This window comes from Danio aesculapii, chromosome 17 (genome assembly GCF_903798145.1).
Source record: "Danio aesculapii chromosome 17, fDanAes4.1, whole genome shotgun sequence".
Classification (NCBI taxonomy): Eukaryota; Metazoa; Chordata; class Actinopteri; order Cypriniformes; family Danionidae; genus Danio; species Danio aesculapii.
The window spans coordinates 34535153-34557944 of record NC_079451.1 but is presented as its reverse complement, the minus strand read 5'-3'; the positions used below and the strand labels follow the sequence as shown (position 1 = coordinate 34557944).

General features: G+C 38.1%; 1 long non-coding RNA gene across 1 annotated transcript in view; it reads left to right on the top strand.

Moving 5' to 3' along the window:
- Positions 1 to 1060: 1060 nt before the first annotated feature.
- The window catches only part of LOC130244396 (uncharacterized), a 161925-nt gene continuing 140193 nt past the window's right edge, over positions 1061 to 22792 (top strand). Inside the window, exon 1 of the long non-coding RNA XR_008839232.1 lies at positions 1061 to 1098. This is a non-coding gene — a long non-coding RNA (uncharacterized LOC130244396). The remainder of the gene's footprint in view (positions 1099 to 22792) is intronic.

The window sequence follows — 22792 nt, the reverse complement described above, 5'->3', positions numbered from 1 at the left end:
TTTAACTAGGTTAATTAGGTTAACTAGGCAGGTTAGGGTAATTAGGCAAGTTATTGTATAATGATGGTTTGTTCTGTAGACTATCGAAAAATAATATAGCTTAAAGGGGTTAATAATTTTGATCTTAAAATGTTTTTTTTTTTTAATGTAAAACTGCTTTTATTCTAGCCGAAATAAAACAAATAAGACTGTCTCCAGAAGAAAAAATATTATCAGACATACTGTGAAAATGTCCTTGCTCTGAAACATAATTTGGGAAATATTTGAAAAAGAAAAAAAAATACAAAGGGGGGCTAATAATTCTGACTTCAACTGTATGTGTACCATATATTTGTAAGAAAAGGGTGAAATCAATGCAATAATAATTAAAATTGTCAACAAATATATAATGTAGGGGTGGAGTTAGGTGAGCACATTAAAAAGCATTGGATGCAGCACAGATTGCACTGCACCAGGTCTGCATCCAGATCCCTCTCCAACTGGCCGTAGTGTATGTGTGTGAATGAGAGTTTATGGGTGTTTCCTAGTGATGGGTTCCAGCTGGAAGGGCATCCACTGTGTAAAACATATGCTAGATAAATTGGCGGTTCATTCCGCTGTGGCGACCCCTGTTTAATATAGAGACTTAGCCAAAAATAAAAAGAATGAATGAATAAAAATACATGAAAACAATGACAAAAACAACAACAACAACAATAATAATAATAATAATAATAATAATAATAAAATAGTTTGCAAAAAAATGTTATGCAATCTTTTTATTCGGTTATCTATTCATAATGGCTAATTATTTTTTATATCTTTGAATCACTAAAAGGAGTCAGTTCATTTGAGTTGTGAATTGGTGATTCAGATTCAGTTGACAATTAAGCGATTCACTTCCGATATAATCTAGACCTGAAGTTCACGGTCGACTAGTTTGCAGTCCTAACTTGTACAAAATGAAGAAAGGGGGGCACAGTTCACTCACTGTATGCTGTAACATATTATATTTTTCGCATGGGAAAGTTGTTTATCTCGTCATGACACCGCTGATCTGGTTGTCACGCTTCCGCCATTTAAGATCCAAACGACGGCGGCGGCAAGCATCACCAGAACGTAAGTCACAAACAACTCTTAATATGAGCATATTTATTTAAAGGCTTTATAAATCATGTACATTCTCAACAAATGTGACCGTGAATATGCCCAAACACACTTAGCTGTTGCACTTTGAAAGTGAGATCATTTAAACTGTCGGTCAAGGCTGAAGTAATCATCTTAGATACAGAAATGGAAATGGCTAACGTTAATGTTACCCGGTCAATACTGGGCCGCGGTGATAAATAACCCAGACTTCTGGTTCAGGAGCTGAGGGCAAGAATGCGTTTCCACCACCCATGTCATTTTAATATAGTGTTTTTAATCATGGCAGGGGTTGTTAAAGGCTTTGGCTTGCACAGTTTCTGGGCCAGTAAGCTCGCCACGTTAAACCCCTCATCTATATTTTCATCATTCGCATCATGCCGAACAACCACGGCACGTTCTCGCCAGTCAACACAGACTGCATGATATTTTCTTTTTTAAATTAAAAAGACAAATGCCACATGTCTGGCAATAAAAGGGCTTTGGTGGGAAATGATTCCAGGGGCGCTCGTTTTTACACCGTTTATCCTGATACAAAAGCCTTTGTGCGGGAAGGCTGGGATGGGGGCATGAAGGCAGATCGAGACGAAGTTGGGTGTTAATACGGAGATTGGCCGGAGATTATCGCAGGTTCGGGGAGATTCAGTCGCAAGGTTTAAGTCGTTGCCTTTCTCTGTTAGTAACCATGCCAACTGTGCCAGGAAACTATTAAACAGCTCCATGTAAAAAAAACAGAAAATAATACTGGGACCTTCAGAAGTCACAATGCACATCTATCGCACCCAAAACAGGATAAGCCTCTCATCAGTTTGGAAAGTTCCTCTACCTACATGAGGACATTTTTTTTCGGAGAGAGAGAGAGGGGGACGAGCTATGATCCAAAACTCATTTTCATACATATTGTCTCTCCCACATTCTGGTGGGTTTTAAATGAAATTGTGAGAAACGCTGGTATTCAAAGCGACTCGTTTGTTTAACATCTGAATGTGCTGCGTTTCATGTAAAAAGACATTCAAATGCATTTAACAGTTTCAAACTATTTTAATGTACCAAGCAGTTTGACGTAAAATAGTTGTGTTGTGGATTTAAAAGAATTGTCATTACGCGTGAATATGCAAACATGAGCCTGGGGAAAAACTGTGAGGACACATACAATAGTGACTGGCCTAAAATGTTATACTCAGATGCTAGATTGTAGTTGTTGTTTTTGGTTGCTGTAAGTGTTTTAAAATAATAAATGAAAAATTATTTAAATAAATGTATCATATTAAAAACATTAAATATATTAAAAACATCATACTTTAAATATTGAGGCATCACTTGGTCCTCCTGAAGATGCTTAGTTTTATGAATAAATCTTTGTAGTTGCACTTTGTATTTGGATAGAGGTGTGAACCTACACTGATCTCATGAAGGGCTGTGCGGTTTAGAGAAAATATCTAATTGCAATTTTTTGAAAGATATTGCGTTTTTTTTTTTTTAATTAAAAAAATATGTTTTTATTTTAATAAATTTTTTAAAGAATTTTTTTACTTGCAATTTAATTTTGTAGTCAAGCTTCAGCTCAATAGTCTGTAAGTCGTGGCAGCAATTCTGCAACAGCTCTTAAAAATCATCAGTTTTTGTTTTGTCTTTGACTGACTTTGAAACCAAAATATTCCCATATTACAGACATGCTGTTTTTCTATGATATTATTTTGTCTTTTAATTGCCAGCTATTTCTGTCCAGAGAGGTCGTTTTGATGTTCGATTGGTCTCACGTGATCATGTGATGCGATTTCGCAGGTCAGAGTTCACCAAGCTTGAACTTTCCAATGCAGTGAACTGTGAAACTTGACCACAGCTTTAAGCTACGGTCACACCGGGCTTTGTGTGTGCGAAATTCTGTCGTGCAGCGCTGTGAAAAGGGGCTGGATTAAACAAGATGATTAGACATTTAAAAAAGCCAGCAATTGCTCCATGTTTTAAATGTCTGTCCAGAGAGGTCATGTTTTAATCCTCGATTGGTCTCACGCAGTCAAGTGATGGGATTTCGCAGTTCAGAGTTCACCAAGCTTGAACTTTGCACCGCAGCAACCTGCGAAACTTGACGCATGACCTTGCGTTTCCGGTCTGACGCATTCGCGTGCGTATGAATGGAAGTCTATGGGAAGAAAAGTCAAGTGTGACCGCAGCTTGAGTCCACTCAGACTTGATTGACCTAACTCATATCAGCTGTTCTGAAACCAAAAACTCTTGAGTTTTTAATCTCTCGGTAAGTCAACTCAGAGTTCAAGTTTAAACTCAGAGTTGGTTGAACCTCCATGCTGAAACAGGCCCCTGCTTTTTTGGTTTTAAAAACACAGATTATTTAACTAATTTAACTTTAAAAGGGTTCCACTCTTTGGATATGAGTAATTCCATGCAACCTTGCCATGACAAAAATTATGTTTTCATTAAAATAGCGAAACCCTTTAAAATTTTTTGTGTATTTTTCTATTTTACAGTACTTTAAAAATACTCAAATGTGTCTGTCAATGTTTTCAAACTATTATATTTGATTTACCAAAGTGACACAAGTGGCAATTTCAATCACATCCATAACGGAGAGATGTCACATCCATAACAACACTTTTCCCTCATAAATGCAAAAATGTGAAATAAAATAGAATCAGTCATGTTTGTTCTATAGTGAGCCAACTTTTATCCTGTTGATGAGCATTGTTTGTTTTGGGTTGCACAGTTTAATTCACAGAATTTCTACAAAGTATGTTGTAGACTGTAAACTTACAGACTTTTCTGGTCTCATCCGTAACGCATGTTAATTTTCCTCATTTAAAGTATAAAAATTGTTTACAGATTGATATTTTTCTGATCCCATAATTCTGTGGTCAGTTGTTATGGAAAATATAAAGAGATGTTCCAATAAAATGTAAACATACACTTTTTCTGTGCATTTATGTTTTGGGTTTTTACTGCAAATGTCACATCCATAATGCTGGAATTGCTCATATCTTTCTTTTATTTGGATATATAGTAAGCCACTGCACTGTTCAGGTTTATAGCATGCTTGGATGTTGGTAAGAGATTTAGCTTTTTAGATGCTTACTGAATTGTGGACTGACAGCTTTTGAAGTAGATGCTGCTTTTCTGATGGAGATACTGTTGCTCTAAAAAAACGAAATAAAATATTTGTAAAAAGTGTACATACAGTATACGGTAGGAACGGTGTAGCAGAAAATTTTAGTGGTTTTAAAACCTTGACTTTTCCAAACCGCCCTAAACCTTGAAACCGGTTATCGTCTCATGCCTCATCCACAGGTATAACAGCTCATTGCCATAGTAACTTGTATTTGGTAAAAAAAATGCAGCCTAAAGCCGTTTAATATAAATCATGGTTATTATAGCCAACTAGAACTAAAATTTAAACCAGTTTAAAAATGAAAGTTTCTGTGAAATGCTTTGCCATGTGCATTTTTATTTGATGCTTGATATAATCTGAACTGCATCAGGAAGCCAAGGTGAGACATAGAGTAGCTCATCCCCCTTTTTAAAAACAGCCAATAGTGTTTAGTTTAAACTCTGCCAGTCAGAGCTGTTGAGCTAAAGTGCATCAGACTCAAGAAAACCACAATCTATAATAGTAATACTGAGTCTGACTGAGCGTTTCTCCACTTTAAAACACAGCATTCTGCATAATTCAGATGGGTCTGATATGTTTTGTGGTCTGTGCTGACTCATCTGATCTGCTCTGTGCTGCCATCTCTCTGGGTTGAAGTTGACCAACTGCGGTGGTTCATGTGACATTACCACAAAAGCAGACTTTATTTACCTCCAAAGTTAAATGTACACTTTCTGTTTATAGTACTATTAACCAAATAAAAAAGCACAGTGTAACAGATTTAATTTGGAATCTTTTAGTTTTTTATTTTCTGACTTTGTATGCATGTGTGTAATGTATTTTCCCCTCAGGGTTTGCCGTAGTGCTTGCCTGTCATTTAGATGAATCATTTTGGATGATCAACTTGAGTCTGTGAATATGAGTACAGAACAACTCTGTGTACAATATCCCTCAGTAAGTTAAACAGACTACAGCCTCTGCCAACTAGCAGCCTCCCCATGTCCTCATGATCACCCGGTAACTCACCATTTCTAATGAGGCGATGTAAACTTTAGACCAGAAATGAATGTAAAATACACAAATTACATGGTTAAATCATAAAATGCTTAGTCTTGTTTGATTTATTGGTCATAATGGATGGAAAAAAAAAGATTGACTTATAGATTGTGACACCAATCATATAGAGCTTAATTCAGTATCTGCTCTATTAATCTTTTTTTCTTTACAGTATCACTCACAGGCAGCCTTGCCGCTGGGTCCTAGTGCCTGCCCTGTGAGAAATACATTCAGATGCTGCTGTGTTACACTACTAAAAAAGCAAACAAAAAACAACATGTTTTTATAGGAAAAATGCAACAATTAAGGTCTTTTTAAGGTCTAAAGTCTGATTTAAACCTATAGTGAGCAGCTAACATTTATTGAGAATTAAAATCTCAAACATGACTCCGTAAATTAACACTTGTCAAAAACACACAAACAGAAAAGATACCTGCATCAGCTCAGCCAAAATGAGTTTGAAAAAACTGGCAAAAAGGTAATATTCTGCATCCCTACTATGCCTGTGCTATTTGGGGAAAATATCTAATTGCAATTTTTTTGACATATATTGCGATTTCAATTTGATTTGCGATTTTAAATTTGTAAGCTTCAGCTCAATAATCTGTATTGTAGCTTCTTCTAAAATGCAGTAAGTGTTAGTTAAAAAGGAACTGAAAAGGTATTAACTTAAATTAAACACTCATTTTTCTCTAGAGCAAACTGTAAGCACAAATAAAATGACCTTTCTTTTCTGTAAGCAAGTATAACTCAAATTAGGGAGATAGTGTAGCTTATTATATATATATATAAAAAATGTGCAAAAATACAGAACACTCAGCAAAGAGCCTTTCTGTAGCTTATATTGTCTAAAAAAAAATTATCACAGATGCTACACAAAATATAATATTCAACTTACAGGTGTGGTACAGCAAAATGGCTAAAATATGCATGAGACTGAAGTGTATATCTCCTATCCAGCATTTGGATAAGGCTTTTAAATCCCTCTTTGGTCACTACATTAAAAGGCACCGTGTCTTTAGCGAGGTAGTGAGTTATGGCGTTAGTTATCTTCTGGTGCCTTTGTGATGTTCTTTCATAACGTGTAACAGCAACTAAACTCTGAAATTGTACTTTGCTGTTGCTCGCTTCTAGATTCAGTGTCACTGGCAATTATTTTAAGTTGACTTTTTAGCAAGACTCTCCTCATGTAACCACCTGTGGTGCTTTTTTAGGTGATGGTTGTTGTATTTCCTTGGGCTGTGGCAACAATTCTGCGACAGCCCTTACAAATTACCTGTTTTTGTTTGGTGTCTGAAACCAAAATACGCTATCATCCCATCCGCGCTTTCCTTTTTGTTTTATTGTGGCCGTTCCGCATAGTTCGGTTGCGCAATTTTGATTGGGCAGAACGAAAGTGTGCTCACTCAATTGGATAGTAAGAGTATCACACACAGACAGCAGTCAGGCATTTTCTCTGGGTGGGGGAAATTAAATGATATATATTTCATATCGCAGCCTCTTGCGATTAGCTAATCACTCCTTTTCAAATCCTGATTGTGATTTAGAATTTGATTTATCGCACAGCTCTAATCTCTACTATATTTAACAAGGTCCTAATAAAAGGAAAAAAGATAAAGCACTTTTAAGTTTATTTATTATACCCCTTTTTGTTGGTTTTCTGGAATGACTGCTTATTAACTAAATTGTGAAATGTATCATTATCAAGAAGTAAAATTACTACCGTAAAATAAAATGTATTTCATACAGCCTACTTTAGACCAGTAAATGATCACTTTCCAATATAACTTCCTGTGTTTATTTAACTTTACATTATGACCTGAAGGTGGACCGGTTAGGAATTATTCTAAAAGTTTTTTACTTGTTACAAATTTGTGATCTGTTAATTAGAGGCTGGAAGGCATGTAGTATATTATGTGCACAATGTTCTTTAGCATAGTTTTGATTATGTTGATAATTTATAGGCCTTAGAAATTGAAATATCAAATATGATACAGTAGGCATCATAGGGTTAAGGCCGGCGTGACAGAAGTTGCCCCTGCATAAGCTCTATGGACACCATTGTCTAATAAAACAAAAAGCGGACTCCTTTCCCAGCAAAACTAAACCCATCCTACTTTCAATTCTCTTTTCACTGGTCTAAACAAAAACAAAACAAAAGAAAATAAACAACAAAACCCCTTAATTATGGCCTAGGTGGCTTGCAGGGATATTATTTCACGTAGGACAAGTGTTTAGCTGACAAGCGGTCTGAGCTTTTCTTTCTCTGCGCGATCAAAAAGCCAGGCAACAGATGTCAAGCTTTTGAATTTGCGCACGGAACATGACCTCAGGGGTCAGGGCCCATACATCCTGCCCAGGCCCCAAGCTGTGTAAGACGAGGGCTGAGCAGAGAGTCTCCCAGGGCAGGTGGGTCTGGGTACACAACCATCCCAGCATTCCCTTGCACTGGGTCGTACTATAATGATGCCCCATTTGTGCCCCTTGTACATCTCTGTGGCGTGATGCGGGCTTGACAATGGGCCGCTTCTTGCAGGAAGCTGGGGTGGGGTGTAAGGGTTAACCTGGCCCACTCCATGGGAAAGAAAACATCAATAGAACTGGGTATTAGCAAAACTGAAGCATAGGTTACTCAGGAATTAATGAACTTTCAGGCGGACTCCTTATCCCCGTATTGACAAGATGAAGTTGAAAAGCTGCTCAGGTCTCGAGTGGAGAACCACACAGAGGAGGGGTTGTGAGTGATTGCCTCCAGAGGAAAAAGAGCTCTCTGAAAGGGGAAAAACTGAGGAGAGAGAGAGAGAGAGAGCACGCTATATGTTTTGACACTGATGAGTGGTAGTTTCTTTTATAAAACTTCCACTTTTTTCACTTAACAAATAAAAAAAAAAATAGAATATTATACAGTGCATCCAGAAAGTATTCATAGCGCTTCACTTTTTCCACATTTTTTTATGTTAAAGCCTTATTCCAAAATGGATTAATTTCATGTATTTCCTCAAAATTCTACACACAATACCCCATAATGACAATGTGAAAAGATTTTTTTGAAATAGTTGAAAATTTATTAAAAAAAAAAAAAAAAAAACCTGAAAAATCACATGTACATAAGTATTCACAGCCTTTGCTCAATACTTTGTTGATGCACCTTTGGCAGCAATTACAGCCTCAAGCTTTTTTGAATATGATGCCACAAGCTTGGCACACCTGTCTTTGGGAATTTTTGCCCATTCCTTTGCAGTACCTCTCAAGCTCTATCAGGTTGGATGGGAAGTGACAGTGTGCAGCCATTTTCAGATCTTTCCAGAGATGTTCAATAGGATTTAGGTCTGGGCTCTGGCTGGGCCAGTCAAGGACATTCACAGAGTTGTTTTTGAACCCACTCCATTGATATTTTGGCGGTGTGCTTTGGGTCATAGTCCTGCTGGAAGATGAACCATCGCCCCAGTCTGAGTTTAAGAGCACTCTGAAGCAGGTTTTCATTCAGGATGTCTCTGTGCATTGCTGCATTCATTTTTCCCTTTATCCTGATTAGTCTTCCAGTTCTTGCTGCTGAAAAACATCCCCACAGCATGATGCTACCACCACCATGCTTCACCGTAGGGATTGTATTAGCCTGGTGATGAGCGGTGCCTAGTTTTCTCTAAATGTAACGCCTGGCATTCACTCCAAAGAGTTCAAGTTTAGTCTCATCAGACCAGAGAATTTTGTTTCTTATTGTCTGAGAGTCCTTCAGATGCCGTTTGCAAATTCCAGGTGGGGAGTGGCTTCCGTCTGGTGACTCTACCATATAGGCCTGATTGGTGGATTGCTGCACAGATTGTTGTCCATCTGTAAGGTTCACCTCTCTCCACAGAAAAACACTGGAGCTCAGACAGAGTGACCATCGCGTTATTGATCACCTCCCTGACTAAGACCCTTCTCCACTGATCACTCAGCTTAGATGGCTGGCCAGCTCTAGGAAGAGTCCTGGTGGTTCCAAACATCTTTCAATTACGGATGGAACTTTCAGAGGAACTTTCTCTCTCATTGGAACTTTCAGAGCAGCAGAGATTTTTCTGTAATCTTCCCCAGCCTTGTGCCTCGAGACAATCCTGTCTTGGAGGTCCTTTGGCAATTCTTTTGTCTTCATGCTTTGTATGTGCTTTGACATGCACTGTCAACCCTGGGACCTTTTATAGACAGGTGTATGCCTTTTCAAATCATGTCCAAAAAACTGAATTTACCACAAGTGAACTCCAAATAAGCTGCTGAAACATCTCAAGAATGATCAGTGGAAACAGAATGTACCTGAGCTCAATTAGAGCTTCACGGCAAAGGCTGTGAATACTTATGTACATGCGATTTTTCAGGTTTTTTTGAATAAATTTGCAACAATTTAAAAAAATCATTTTTCCCATTGTCATCATGGGGTATTGTGTGTAGAATTGAGGAAATAAATTAATTTAATCCATTTTGGAATAAGGCTTTAACATAAAAAATTTGGAAAAAGTGAAGCGCTTTGAATACTCTCTGGATGCACTGTAGATCTTATAAAATATCTTGATAGTTTTTATTCAGGTTTTAGGATATTTTTTTAATCCAGATAATTTTTTTTCATTATGCACTGCGAAGTTTATTTTAAAAACACTAATGATTACTAATCACTAGGGCTGTGCGATTTGGGGAAAATATTTAATTTGCGATTTTTCTGACAGATATCGTGATTTGCAATTTGATTTGCGATTTAACTTTCTAGCCAAGCTTCAGGTCAATAATCTGTAAGCCGTGGCTTAATTCTGTGACAGCTTTTAAAAATGACCTGTTTTTGTGTAATGTCAATTCTCTGGACAAATAAATAGCCTGACAGTACTCAACAAATGACAAGATTTGTCTTTGTGTATCTAAAGTCTTTGATATGTTTTACAATCTGTGCATCTATTCTGTATGTTTGTATGCGGCATTTAGCAACCTCTTATAAAATTCCTTGATCATATTTAGCACTCCCTTTTTCACAAAACACAGTATGTTGTACATAATTTTACATTTTTATTAAACATACAATACAAGTTTTTCCTCTCATGCTGTTGAGGAGGCAGTTAATACTTCAACTTCTTTTTAACCTCATTTTCAACCTCATTGCCACATGTTAATCAGTTTAATTAAACAAGTACTTCATTCTAGGTGAAGGTGAGGTATCCTATCTCACAATTAAAGCTTTTTAGATCAGATTCATGATGCTTAGAGCTGATACTATATCCTCCCAAATCACCTTCCGCCAGTCTTCCATTCATTAGGTCTCATTAATCATTTTCTTAACCAGGAGACCATACTAGCACATCAAAGTGTTTTCATATTATTGTCTTACTGGGTGTCTTATCTAACCATGGCAGTGCAAAATTGTCACAGCAAACAATTTGTTCATCCACATTAAATGTGAAACTGTTATGTAATGAAAACAAACCAAACGATAACTAATCAAAAAAGGTGTGGATGAGTTTTATCTTTTTGCAAGCTTCCTGGCAATATTTTAGCCATTTAAATGTCTTTAAAAATGAGCATTTGTTTTTGTTATAACCATAGATAGTTGATGCATGCATAGCTGACACAAGTCGATTCCAGTTGTAAGAGCAACAAATAAGAACTTCTAGTTGATCATTTAGAAAAGTGGCAGAAGATTGATTGTTTTTATTTTTTTATTTTTTATTTTTTCTTCTGATGAATCATTTGTTGAACTGCATCTTAATCACCACAAATACTGCAGAAGACCTATTGGAACCCGCATGGATGCAAGCTTCTCACCTTTGTGCTGCCCATTATATTACAAACCACAGGAGAGGACAAATTCTTCAGCAGGATTGAACATTTACTGAAAGGAGAAGAACCACCAAAATGTCAATATTGCAACAGAAACCAAACTGTAAAACATATTCTTGTGGAGTGCCCCATTTTTAATGTTATCAGACAACAATTTTTATCTGGACAGACTTTAAATGAAATATTTTTAAATGTGAATCCATCTAAAATTTTTAAAATTTTTTTTATCAAAAGGAAACCTTAAAAAACTGTTTTAGATTTTTATCTTGTATATTATCGTTATTATTTATGTATTTTACCTTGTGTATTATTTATTGCTGTTGATTACTTTTAATTGTTAGAATATTTTTATAATTAGAAAATTGGTATTTATAAAACGTGGTAATATTGATCTATTTTTATTTTTTGCCATGACATAGCTATAGAAGCTGAATTGGCAATAAAATTAAAACTCTCTCTCTCTCAGCAGGATTGCATTTTTTTTCTCATACTTCAGCCTTTAACATCAAAGTTTTTGAAAGCAAAGAAGGTCAAGGTACTCCAGGATTGGCCAGCCCAGTCACCAGAGATGAACATTATTGAGCATGTCTGGAGTGAGATGGAGGAGGCATTGAAGATTAATCCGGCAAGAACTCTTTCTTTGCTATTCCAGATGACTTTGATACATTATTTGAGTCGTTGTAGATATGTATGGATGCAGTCCTCCAGACTCATGGGAGTCATACACAATATTAATTCTTTTTCCACTGCACCATGACTTTATATTCTATACTGTACATTATTTTCTTAAGTGAAAAGACTTTTGTCTCAGCAAAGTCAGACCTTACTGTCCTAAATAAATGATAAAAAATCAAGGCATGATCATATTTTATTTAGGTAATATAAGCGTAATCTTTGCCTTTGCCTTTCATCAAAAGATCAACTAGAAGTCAAGTTATTATTTGTTGTTCCTAAAACTTGGATAGGCAACAAGACTTTTGTCAGGTAGTGTATTGCACCTTTTTAGAGTTGATACTGTTTTGGGAGACATCATTTTATTTTTGTACGTGCTGTTTCACTACACAGAGACACAGAGTCAGGCAGTGGATATATGGTGTGAGGGATCTGAGTACCTGTCCTGGCGGTACGGCAGCTGTGTGTGACTCCTGTGGTGGCAAGCGGAGCCTCCTGCCTGGACAGCACAAGTTGATCGGGGCTGTCAGTGGAGTTAGGTAGTTGTCATTCAGCCGCTGCCCCTGCTGGGGAGTTTGGCCCGTTTTGCATTAACACCCTGCTGAGTTAACGCCTCTGATCGCACACACCGCTCCAGCCTCCATATCTCGCAGTACTGCCATGCTCCGTCTTCATAATTGAGTCATTTATTCTATTTCAGATATGTCATTGTTTCTTGGGAATACGTCATGGGACTGCAGAAGTGAAGTAGATGGGATGAGAGACCAGTAGATCATTGTTTGGGTGCAATTTTAGTATGGGTCAAACTGTTAGTCAGTTTTTTGTGAGGTTAACATTGCTTGTGATTTTTGCTAGTGAAGCTCAAATGTAACTGTTACGACAGTTCTAAAACATCACATGCACAGATTGGACCAAATTGCATATAGATCTCATATTCGTATATACAATTTTGTGTATTATACATGCCAGGCTAGTAGTTTGTTAGGTCACTTTGTAAAGAAACAATGCTGCAGAAATACTCACCGGCCACTTTATTAGATACACCCAGTGCCGACCTGTAGGGTTGAGGTGTCCTAGACGAAATAAAAAAAAATATTGGGCCCACTGGTGTAAAAACAGTGAGGAGACGGCACAAAAAAAAATACAGTTTTACTATCTAAATGCATACGTTTGTATAAACTTTAACATTTAACCTATAATGCATTTATAAAAATATTTACTCAGATTTAAACATAAGTTGGCAAGCCGGAAAACACTCATTTAAAAAAAGAAAGTATATAAGTATGACATATACAAATATAACAAGAATCAAATGCATCTTTTTTTGTAAATGAATAACATACAAATATATGCATAAATAACTAGAAACGCAGGAGACATTTTAGCTTGTTTTAACACGGAGATTTACACAAACAAAACTTTGCATTAGATGTTGGACAGTAGGTAAAATTTATTTTTTCACAAAATGGGGGGGAAACTTGTTTTTTTGCAGGGTGAATTAGTGGGATAGATAATTGATTATTTAATAAAACATGCTGAATGTGGCCTCTTTTTGTATCACACATTACACATGTATTTCTGTGATCATGGGCATCGTTGCATTTATTAAAACAAGTCCTAATACCACAATACTAAATAATGTATTATGCAGAGCAGAGCATACCTTTACTTTGAGCTTGCTATTCTTCCTCTGCTTTTTTTTTCTTTTTTTTTTCCTTTTTTCGACTTCGGGTTTGGATGCCATTTCATTTCAAATTATAATTTGATTAAGTTTGATTAAAAATAGCAATCACACTTGTGACGTTATATTACTTAAGACTTTAAGCCACTTTTTCGGCTTTATATCCAATGTGAACAATTTGGAGAGATATGTGCAATCTGTGTAGGAATACGTTACGTCATTCTAGTTCACCCAATTTCCGATTGTGGGCTGGGTTATGCAAAATAGAGTGTGGTGCTGCTGGGTATGTTTCTAATATTTTCTGCTTTTATTCATACTGTTTTTGTGCATTTATTTTTGTTTTAAGCTATTTGTCATGTATGAATTATACAGAGCTAATCTTTTAATGAAATGTGGAAGTTTTTTTTCCTCACTGTCGTGAATTGTATCGCGTTTAATAGGGTTTGTGAATTGTATTGCGTTTAATAGGGTTTGTGCATTGCGCAATGCCAGAGGTTTTAACATTCGCACTCGTCCTCGTTCTTCTGTTCACAGTAAATATAAGTGCAGCGTTTGTGGACCCCGGCAAAAAACGCGGGGCCCTAGGCGACTGCCCATATTGCCTGTGGGATGGGCCAGCACTGGGTACACCTTACTAAAATCAGCTTGGACCCCCTTTTGCTTTTAGAGCTGCCTTAATCATTCATGATTTAACAAGGCACTGGAAATTATTCCTCAGAGATTTTGGTCCATATTGACATGTTAGCGTCACGCAGTTGGTGCAGATTTGTTGGCTGCACATCCATGATGCGAATCTCTCGTTCCACCACATCCCAAAGGTGCTCCATTGGATTGAGTCTGGTGACTATGGAGACCGTTTGAGCACAGTGAACTCATTGTCATGTTCAAGAAACCAGTTTGAGATTATTTGTGCTTTGACATTGCGTGTTGTCATGCTGGAAGTAGCTATCAGAAGATATGTACACTGTGGTCATAAAAGGATGGACATGGTCGTCAACAATACTCAGGTAGGCTGTGGCGTTGATACGGTGCTCAGTTGGTACTAATGGGTTCAAAGTATGCCACTAAAATATCCCCCACACCGCTACAACCAGCCTGAACCATTGAAACAAGGCAGAATGAATTCATGCTTTTATGTTGTTGATGCCAAATTCTGACCCTACCAAGGGTGTCCGAATGTTGCAGCAGAAGTTGATACTTATCAGACCAGGCAACATTTTTCCAATCTTCTGTTTTCCAATTTTGGTGAGCCTGTGTGAATTGTAGCCTCAGTTTCCTGTTCTTAGTTGACAGGAGTGGCACCTGGTGTGGTCTTCTGCTGCTGTAGCCCATCCGCCTCAAGGTTCGGCATGTGGTGTGTTCAGAGATGCTCTTCTGCATACCTCAGTTGTAAAGAGTGGTTATTTGAGTTACTGTTGCCTTTCTATCAGCTCAAACCAGTCTGGCCATTCTCCTCTGACCTCTGGCATCAAGACATTTGCGCCTACGGAACTGGATATTTTCTCTTTTTCAGAACATTCTCTGTAAACCATACAGATGGTTGTGTGTGAAAATCCCAGTAGACCAGCAGTTTCTGCAATACTCAAACCAGCCCGTCTGGCACCAACAACCATGCCACGTTCAAAGTCACTTAAATCACCTTTTGTTCCCAATTCTGCTGCTCTGTTTGATCTGCAGCAAATCGTCTTGACCATGTCTACATGCCTAAATGCATGGAGTTGCTGCCATGTGATTGGCTGATTAGAAATTTGCATTAACAAGCAGTTGGACAGGTGTACCTAAAAAGTGTCCAGTGAGTGTATGCATTGGATGCAAACAAATCTTGATGGAAAAGCTATTGACTGACATAAATGAGAGCATTTTAGATGACATCAAAACTTTATTTCTGGAGATTAGAGTGTGCTGGTTACATTGGCATGATTTTGACAAGAATGACAATCTTTTACAGTTAGCAAACGAGCCTAAATAATTGTACAGCGTGCATCAAGCTTAAAGTACAGTACAATGCATGTGGAGGAAGACTTTTGGTTGGCCTGACGGGGACCGAGTGGGGGTGGAGGGGATTGTACATGCCTCAGGGGACATAAGCCTCACACTCCACTATCAGTGCAGCAAGGTGAAAGAGATGTCCAGCTAATTATACAAGCAGCGCTGAGGCATTCTGCTTGAGTGGCTTTGCCCTGATGAGCTGACAGGGAAAAGCCGAGGATGCCGTTTGAACAAAAGAAAGGAAAAAAGGGAAGAAGAAATGAAGAAAAAGGAGAGATGAATGTCTTTGGTCATGAAGTGTAATCCCACGCTTGCTTTTATCAGCCTTTCTCTGCTGCACCTGAAATGTTGCCCGCTGCTTGTGCGCTAAGCCTTAGCATAGCAAAGAGGAGAAGCCTGCAAAATTTCAGCTTCCATAGTTTTTTCTCTTTTGCCTGCCTACCTTTGTTGTGTGACTACGATGCAGAATTATTCAAATCCCTGCATCGTTTTTTTATTTTTGTATGGTGGTGGGTGCAAATGAAAGCAGCCTTGGCGCGGATGCCCTAGGGACCAGCGGGGCGTGAGGAGAGCGCTGATTCAGACTACACAGTGCCACCTTGAAGCCGCACTGTTTGTCCTACTCGGGCACCAGGCTGTTCGCTCAGCTCCGGGCGGGAAGCCCTGAAGACTGGATGGAAAGCAAAAGCTTAGCCCTTTAATATGACCCCACCACTGTGGTACATTTTCTGCATGTGAAATGTACCTGCGTAAACATGTCTTACTTTGACTCCAGTGGCTGAGAAATGCTTAATGTTTGACAGATTACACTAAGGAGAGGTACTGTAATATGACAATGTTTTCATTTCACACTCTGTCTAGTTGACTTAAACATCGAGTGTGGTTATGAAAATACTTTAACTTTGGATCTCTTTACACTTGGAGAATGGGAGTAGTTCACCCACAAATTGAAAGTGTGTTGTCATTTTTGTGCCATTCTAAACCAAGCGGCAACCTCCCGCTCTTCCTCGTGAAGCTATTATGGAAGTAACTGAAACTGCAGTTCATCAAAATACCGCTAGTCCTGGCTCCATAATAGAGCACATTTCTATTCCACCAGCACTATTTACTATTTTACATGTTAAAATTTGAAAAATTATGCAGCAGAAAAAAGGCGTTTACAGCCTGGTACAAAGAACGATTTTGGTATATATAGCATAGCTAATATTACCCTTCATGACAACTGTGAGCAGGGTGAATAATTATTATTTTTAATAACACCTCTGTTTTGTTTTTGAGTTATTAAGTCTGCATAATTAAGCGCGTAGCCACTTGAGTGATAACTAGGTCTCGCTGGTTGCTGTTATGTCACCTCAGCTGAATCCGGCTGATTAGCTGCTGAACTCGGCATATACCTCATATTTGTGTTTTGTTTTATGTGTCTGTACACAGTCCAGTTGCCTTTTGGAATTATTTTCTACAATTAATACATAATATGGCATACTGTGTGCACTTAATTGTGTTCACAAACCATTCACATGGCCTCCATTTCTCAGGTGAGTGAAATTATATACTTATACCCTCTCTATAAATGTATTTGTTTTATTTAAGATCATTTATAATTTTTCTTTAGAAACTGAATGCACTCCAGAATCTGACAGATTGATTAGCTGTAGGCTATAGAACAGCCACGTGAAACACTGTCATACAGTGTTGGATGGCTGGATTTCATAACTAGCCTTGCATTTACTAACACAGACTATAGTTGAAGTATTTAAAAGTAATTTGCATTTTTCCTCCTGTAGAAAAATGTCATAACAATGCTTAGTGACTCAATGTATTAAAGAAGTGTTTTTAAAAGACTAAACACTGGTAATGAAGTATTAAGCATTTCTCCCAAAGAAAAGCCTGTCTAAGCTTGCAGGCATCTGTAGCTCTGCTCACGCTTCGCCTCTTTGCCCTTTTTTCGTAACCAATGGTCGTCGCAATGACACGTGAACAAAATGGCGACGGTTCGCCACGCCTACTTGTAGCTTCATTTGCGCTCTTCAGAAACCTATGGGTGACATCACTGACACTACGTCCAAATCTTTTACAGTCCACGTTCTGAACCAGAAGACTTGTGTTGCAGACTGTCCAGAATGTGCTCTGGACTGTTTGCTGAGGCTGTGGATTAAAGATAATGCTGAAAAATGTTCTAGCACAGACTGATTGTTTTGCTTCATAAGAATCATCAGGAACAATTGGTCATTTTGTATTTTTTACTCAAAATGCCATTTTAAGAATCAATAAAGACCAAGGTTTCATTTAAATCCTATGCAGTCTTCACCTGAAGGAAAAAAATGTACCTGCATTCGGGTGAACTATCAGGTTCTTCCATTCATGATCCAATCACTATTGATCAGTTGAAAGACATAACTGAACCGATGACAAAGGTTTTGGATCCTGCTTACACCTGTATTTAGCAGTGGCCACTTGTAGTTGGATTATGTTGAACTGATTTGAATTCCAGGTGTAAATGGGTTTTTGCGGAGCTCTGAGGGCTTGGTAATCACTTGGGCTTGCTTAGCACGCACTAGCAGTCAGATTGTATCTTGGCCCTTTTGTCTCGCCATATCAGGAAACAGAGCGTGAACGTGCTTGGACAGCCAGGACCAGATGATCAGGTCAAAAGGCCCTCGGATCACCAGATTGGAAGCTTCTGGGCCAATGTGAACCCTTCGTTCTATGAACACCTTGAACTTCTTCAACCCTGCTGTCATGACAATGAATACTACATCCCACCAGCACCATACTACCTCAGTCCAGACTGTGAAACAATAGGGCTGCCCATTGCCGGAGGCTGTGGGGGTTTGGTATCTCTAAGGTTATCTCTCAGTCTCATCGGCCCTTCAGTGTAATTATGCATAATTGCCCTGCCACATGGAGTGCAAATGTAGTGGATGTGAAAATGCCCAATGAAAAGATACACACTTTCACAGAAAAAGTCTGTCTCAATTAAAAAAAAAAATCGCTTTTGACATTGACTTTAGTATGCCCCATGCAGTCATTAAAGGCCAATGACGTTTGAGGAGGCCGGCCATGGCGAAGGGTCATTAAAGGCAGAGAGTTCTCTCTTGTCAACCCTCTAGCTACTGGCTGGGTTGCATATGGCCATGTCAGAGACCTTTCTCTGAAGATCTGGCCTGGACGGGGGCCAGTCTTAATGGCCGGGTAAAGGAGCAGCAAATAGCAGGAGTTGACAGTGGAAAGCCTTGGGAGGGGGAAACGGAAGGGAAGAAAGAGTGTGAGAAGTGGCCTAGAGTAGGACGCGTGTAATGGCACAAGACTGTCCTTTCGGCCAGACACAGTGCTCTCCAGTAATTAGACAGGAAGCCGATGTCACCCGCCACCTCTTGTGTGGTAGAGACGAAAGAAGCAGGCCACAGTGGCTGCTCTTTTTCCCTTGTATCAACTGAAGAGGACAAAAGCGACGGCTACCTCATTTACATTTGAGGGCATTGAATCCTTCATAAGGCACAGTTTTTCTCTTACAAACACTGTTTGTAAGTCAGGCACATATTGTATTGCATAAGTCCCCCTCCTCTTTCTTGTGCTGAGTATTCACCACATATGTAGTTATTTATGTCTTCACATTTTATGCACATCTGTTTGCTTACAGGTATTTGTAAACTGCTGTAAAGTTTAACAGTCATAAAATAAGTAGAAATTATCAACATATTTTTAGATTTTTTTGTCTTTTTGCTTGAAATTATAGAAAATAATATTGATAATAACTGGTATCAGGCATCACGGTGGTGCAGTGGGAAGCACGATCGCCTCACAGCAAGAAGGTCGCTGGTTCAAGCCCCGGCCGGGTCGGTTGGCATTTCTGTGTGGAGTTAGCATGTTCACGTGGGTTTCCTCCAGGTGCTCCAGTTTCTGCCACAAGTCCAAAGACGTGGTATAGGTGAATTGAATAAGCTACATTGGCCGTAGTGTATGTGTCAATGCAAGAGTGTATTGGTGTTTCCCACTGGTAAAAGTGTTTTGCGTCTTGTTAGTTTTTTTTCGAAAATGTAAAATTGTTTCATCATTGGTAAATTAGTTTTCCCGATGTAATTGTATCTTATGATGGGTAAAAAATGTTATCCAAATTGTAAATTTGTCTCGAGCTTCGTAAAAGTTTTTCAAAATTTGTAATGTTGTTTTGCACTTCCCGGCCACCATAATGTTTGCTATTCAAAAAACATTTTTCTTAAACTTTTGTCTCTGTATTATTATTATTATTATTATTATTATTATTATTATTACTTTTATTATTATTATTATTATTATTATTATTATTATTATTATTATTATTATTACTTTTAAGGAAGCAAGCTGTTCTGGGTTTTCTTGCCTCCACACTTGAAAAGAAAACTACGCTTCTCAAGCCATGCCACGTGGTCTTTAAATGTTCAAGAAGGCAGTGCCATTAGTCATAATTCTAGTTCTCCAGCCTGTCCAGTTCACCTGATAGCTCTCAGCATTCTAAGCGTACTAGAGCCCACCACACCTCTGGATCAGTAAAGAGCACTTATGAAAAAGAAAAAAAATTGACCTCACTTTTTTTAATTTCAAAGTATAGAGGTCAACTGCAATTCCGCCCACTTCTCCATAGCTGACGTGCGAGACAGGGTCCCTCCACTGGCCTCGTCGGGCCTTTCCTCACCCTGCAACTTACTGGCCCTCACTGTCACTCTGTCTGCATGTCAGGGGCTTATATCCATTCTCCACTCATGCACTTACTCTCTCCTCCAGGCCTCTCCGAGCCACGACTGCCAGAATTAGGGAGCAATTAATGTCAGCGCTGATGGCAGTGGTTATGTTAAACTGACTTCTGTCTTCAGAATTTAAGCGCATTCGCTCCATTATTCATTAACTGTAAGGGTTGAAATTACTGTCAGATGAAGAAATCAGTGTCAGGTAGAAATGGCGGGGCTGTCCGGATAGTGACTCAGTTTAAACTGCTTTTGCCCTAGTCTGGGTTTCTCAATGTCCGTTAATGGCCCTTGTAACTCTGGTGACAGGAATTGTGGGTATTTGAATAAATAAACTGGAACTACAGTATAAAGGTACAACCATGGCATCAACAAGATTAATTCACTGCTCATTTCCTCAAATTTTCTATAATTTGTTATTTGGGGACTTTCATTTTATAAAGAACAGCTGTAGTAAACGTGTTACTTTTTGGTGAATTTTGGCAGTTTTAAAACCTTGACTTTTCCAAACCACGGTAAACCTTGAAACCGGTTATCGTTCCTTGCTTAACTCCATAGGGGTGTCAATTAATTGTTTCTTCGATGCACCGCGATGCAGATGCAAACAATTCGGTATCAGTTCAGTAATAATCTTAACCGGTTATTACGTACTGACGTCATTTATCACATGCATTATGTGGCGGTAGCTTACTAAGGCGAAGGAGGACACCGCGAGTAGTTAAAACGCTCCAACTACTTAAAAACAGACAACTGTGCACAATTCACTGTTCTCTGTGGCCCCTTTGACCTGCTGGCGTGTTCGTGAGGTAACATTTTATCTCCTCAGTCTATGATGGATCTGATCACCGCAGCTGTTGGCATTTGTGTGTGGATTTTGCATGTTCTACCCATATTCACGCAGGTTTCCTCCGGGTGCTCCAGTTTCCCCCACAGTCTAAAGTCTACATGCGCTATAGGTGAATTGGGTAAGCTAAATTGACTGTAGTGTATCTGTGTGTATGGATGTAGAACAGATGCTGGATAAGTTGTTGGTTCATTCTGCTGTGGCGACCACTAATTAATAGAGGGAATAAGCCGAAAAGAAAACGAATGAATGAACATTCAACAAGATTGTTTTCTTTAAGCAGGTAAAATTAAAGGTACAGTTCGTATATCTGGCTGCTTGTATTAAAGGACAAAATTGTTTTACAAATTCTATATAAATATATTTGTAAATTTATACATTTTAATGCAAGAGTTATTGTGTTGCCAAGTAAAATATTGAAATTGTTTATGGAAGGCATCGTCAATTCATCGTGATGCACCGAGATGGCTTGATAATCCTAACCGAACTGAGACCGAACTAACTCACTCCCCAAACTGTTTTATGCAGGCAGTTTAATATATGAACATGGCAACTTGGAAATGGATGTGTATAACACGTTTTTATGAGTATGAAGAGTATGAATCTCCACAGAACACATTGTAAATTAGTCTTCTGGGTATAAATGCGATGGCTACAGTTTTCTATAGTCGCCACTTTGTTTTTTTTTTGTTTTTTTTAAGGGGTCATGAAATACATTTAAGAAAAATTATAATGTTCCCAGAGCTTGACTATGTTAGCAAGATTTTTACCAAATGTCGAGGGCTAAGGGTAAGGGGTAGATCGCAGACATTGTGTGCTCTAAGGTTAATGTGTTTATTTTGTGTGTTTACATAAATGAATATGGCCACTGTGTAAATGCGCAGGATAGTTACGATCTTACTGCCACATGAAATCGTTATGATAACATAATATATGCCTTCAGTGATTTCCTGAGAATAAATACCAAAAAATAACACTGGAATAACTACAGCAGTTGCGATCGCCGAAACTCATCTGACGCAAGAGATCGCGATGACATGTGCAGGTGCTGTGATGGTGTCCCATTTTTTAGGGGTGAATTTTTAAGCCCTTCCCTTTCACACTCTGTTTTAAGGACCTAGGGGTAAGGGTACAAAAATAGAATCGGGATTGGGCCTAAGTAACTTGGCACTGCATAATGACTTATAAGAGGCTTCTTTATCATTTGTATGCTAAAGTAATCTTGTTATTGCTCTTTTTTTTTTTATTATTGTATGTGACCCTGGACCACCAAGCCAGTCTTTTGTGACATTACTATATTTTTGGCAATAGTATGGGTCAAAATGATAATTTTTTTTTCTTTTATGGCAATAATAATTAGAATATTAAGTTATATTATAAGAATATATATATATTACAGTTCCTTCTGTAAATGTATTAATGTACTATAATTTTTGAAATGTAATGTGCATTGCTAAGCACTTCTTATAGACTGCTTTAAAGAAGAATTTCTCAGTATTTAGAATTTTATTTTTATTTTTTTGGAACCCTCTAATAGATTTTCTAATAGTTGTGTACTATCAGAGTTGTAGACAATCGGTCGAGCAATTAATTGACTCTGGTTTATTTCCAGTTAAAGATGGCTACTGAATTCTCATGCAGTATTACAATAAACTCCAGACAGAAAACTCAGTCTTGCTCCATCTTTTTTTCACTTTCCTCTCTCGTAATATAATTTAAAACAGTCCAATAAAGGTGGAGCAAACCATTAAAAACAAAGGAGTAGTAGGGCTGAAATCAACAAATGTACACAACTAAACAGATCTACA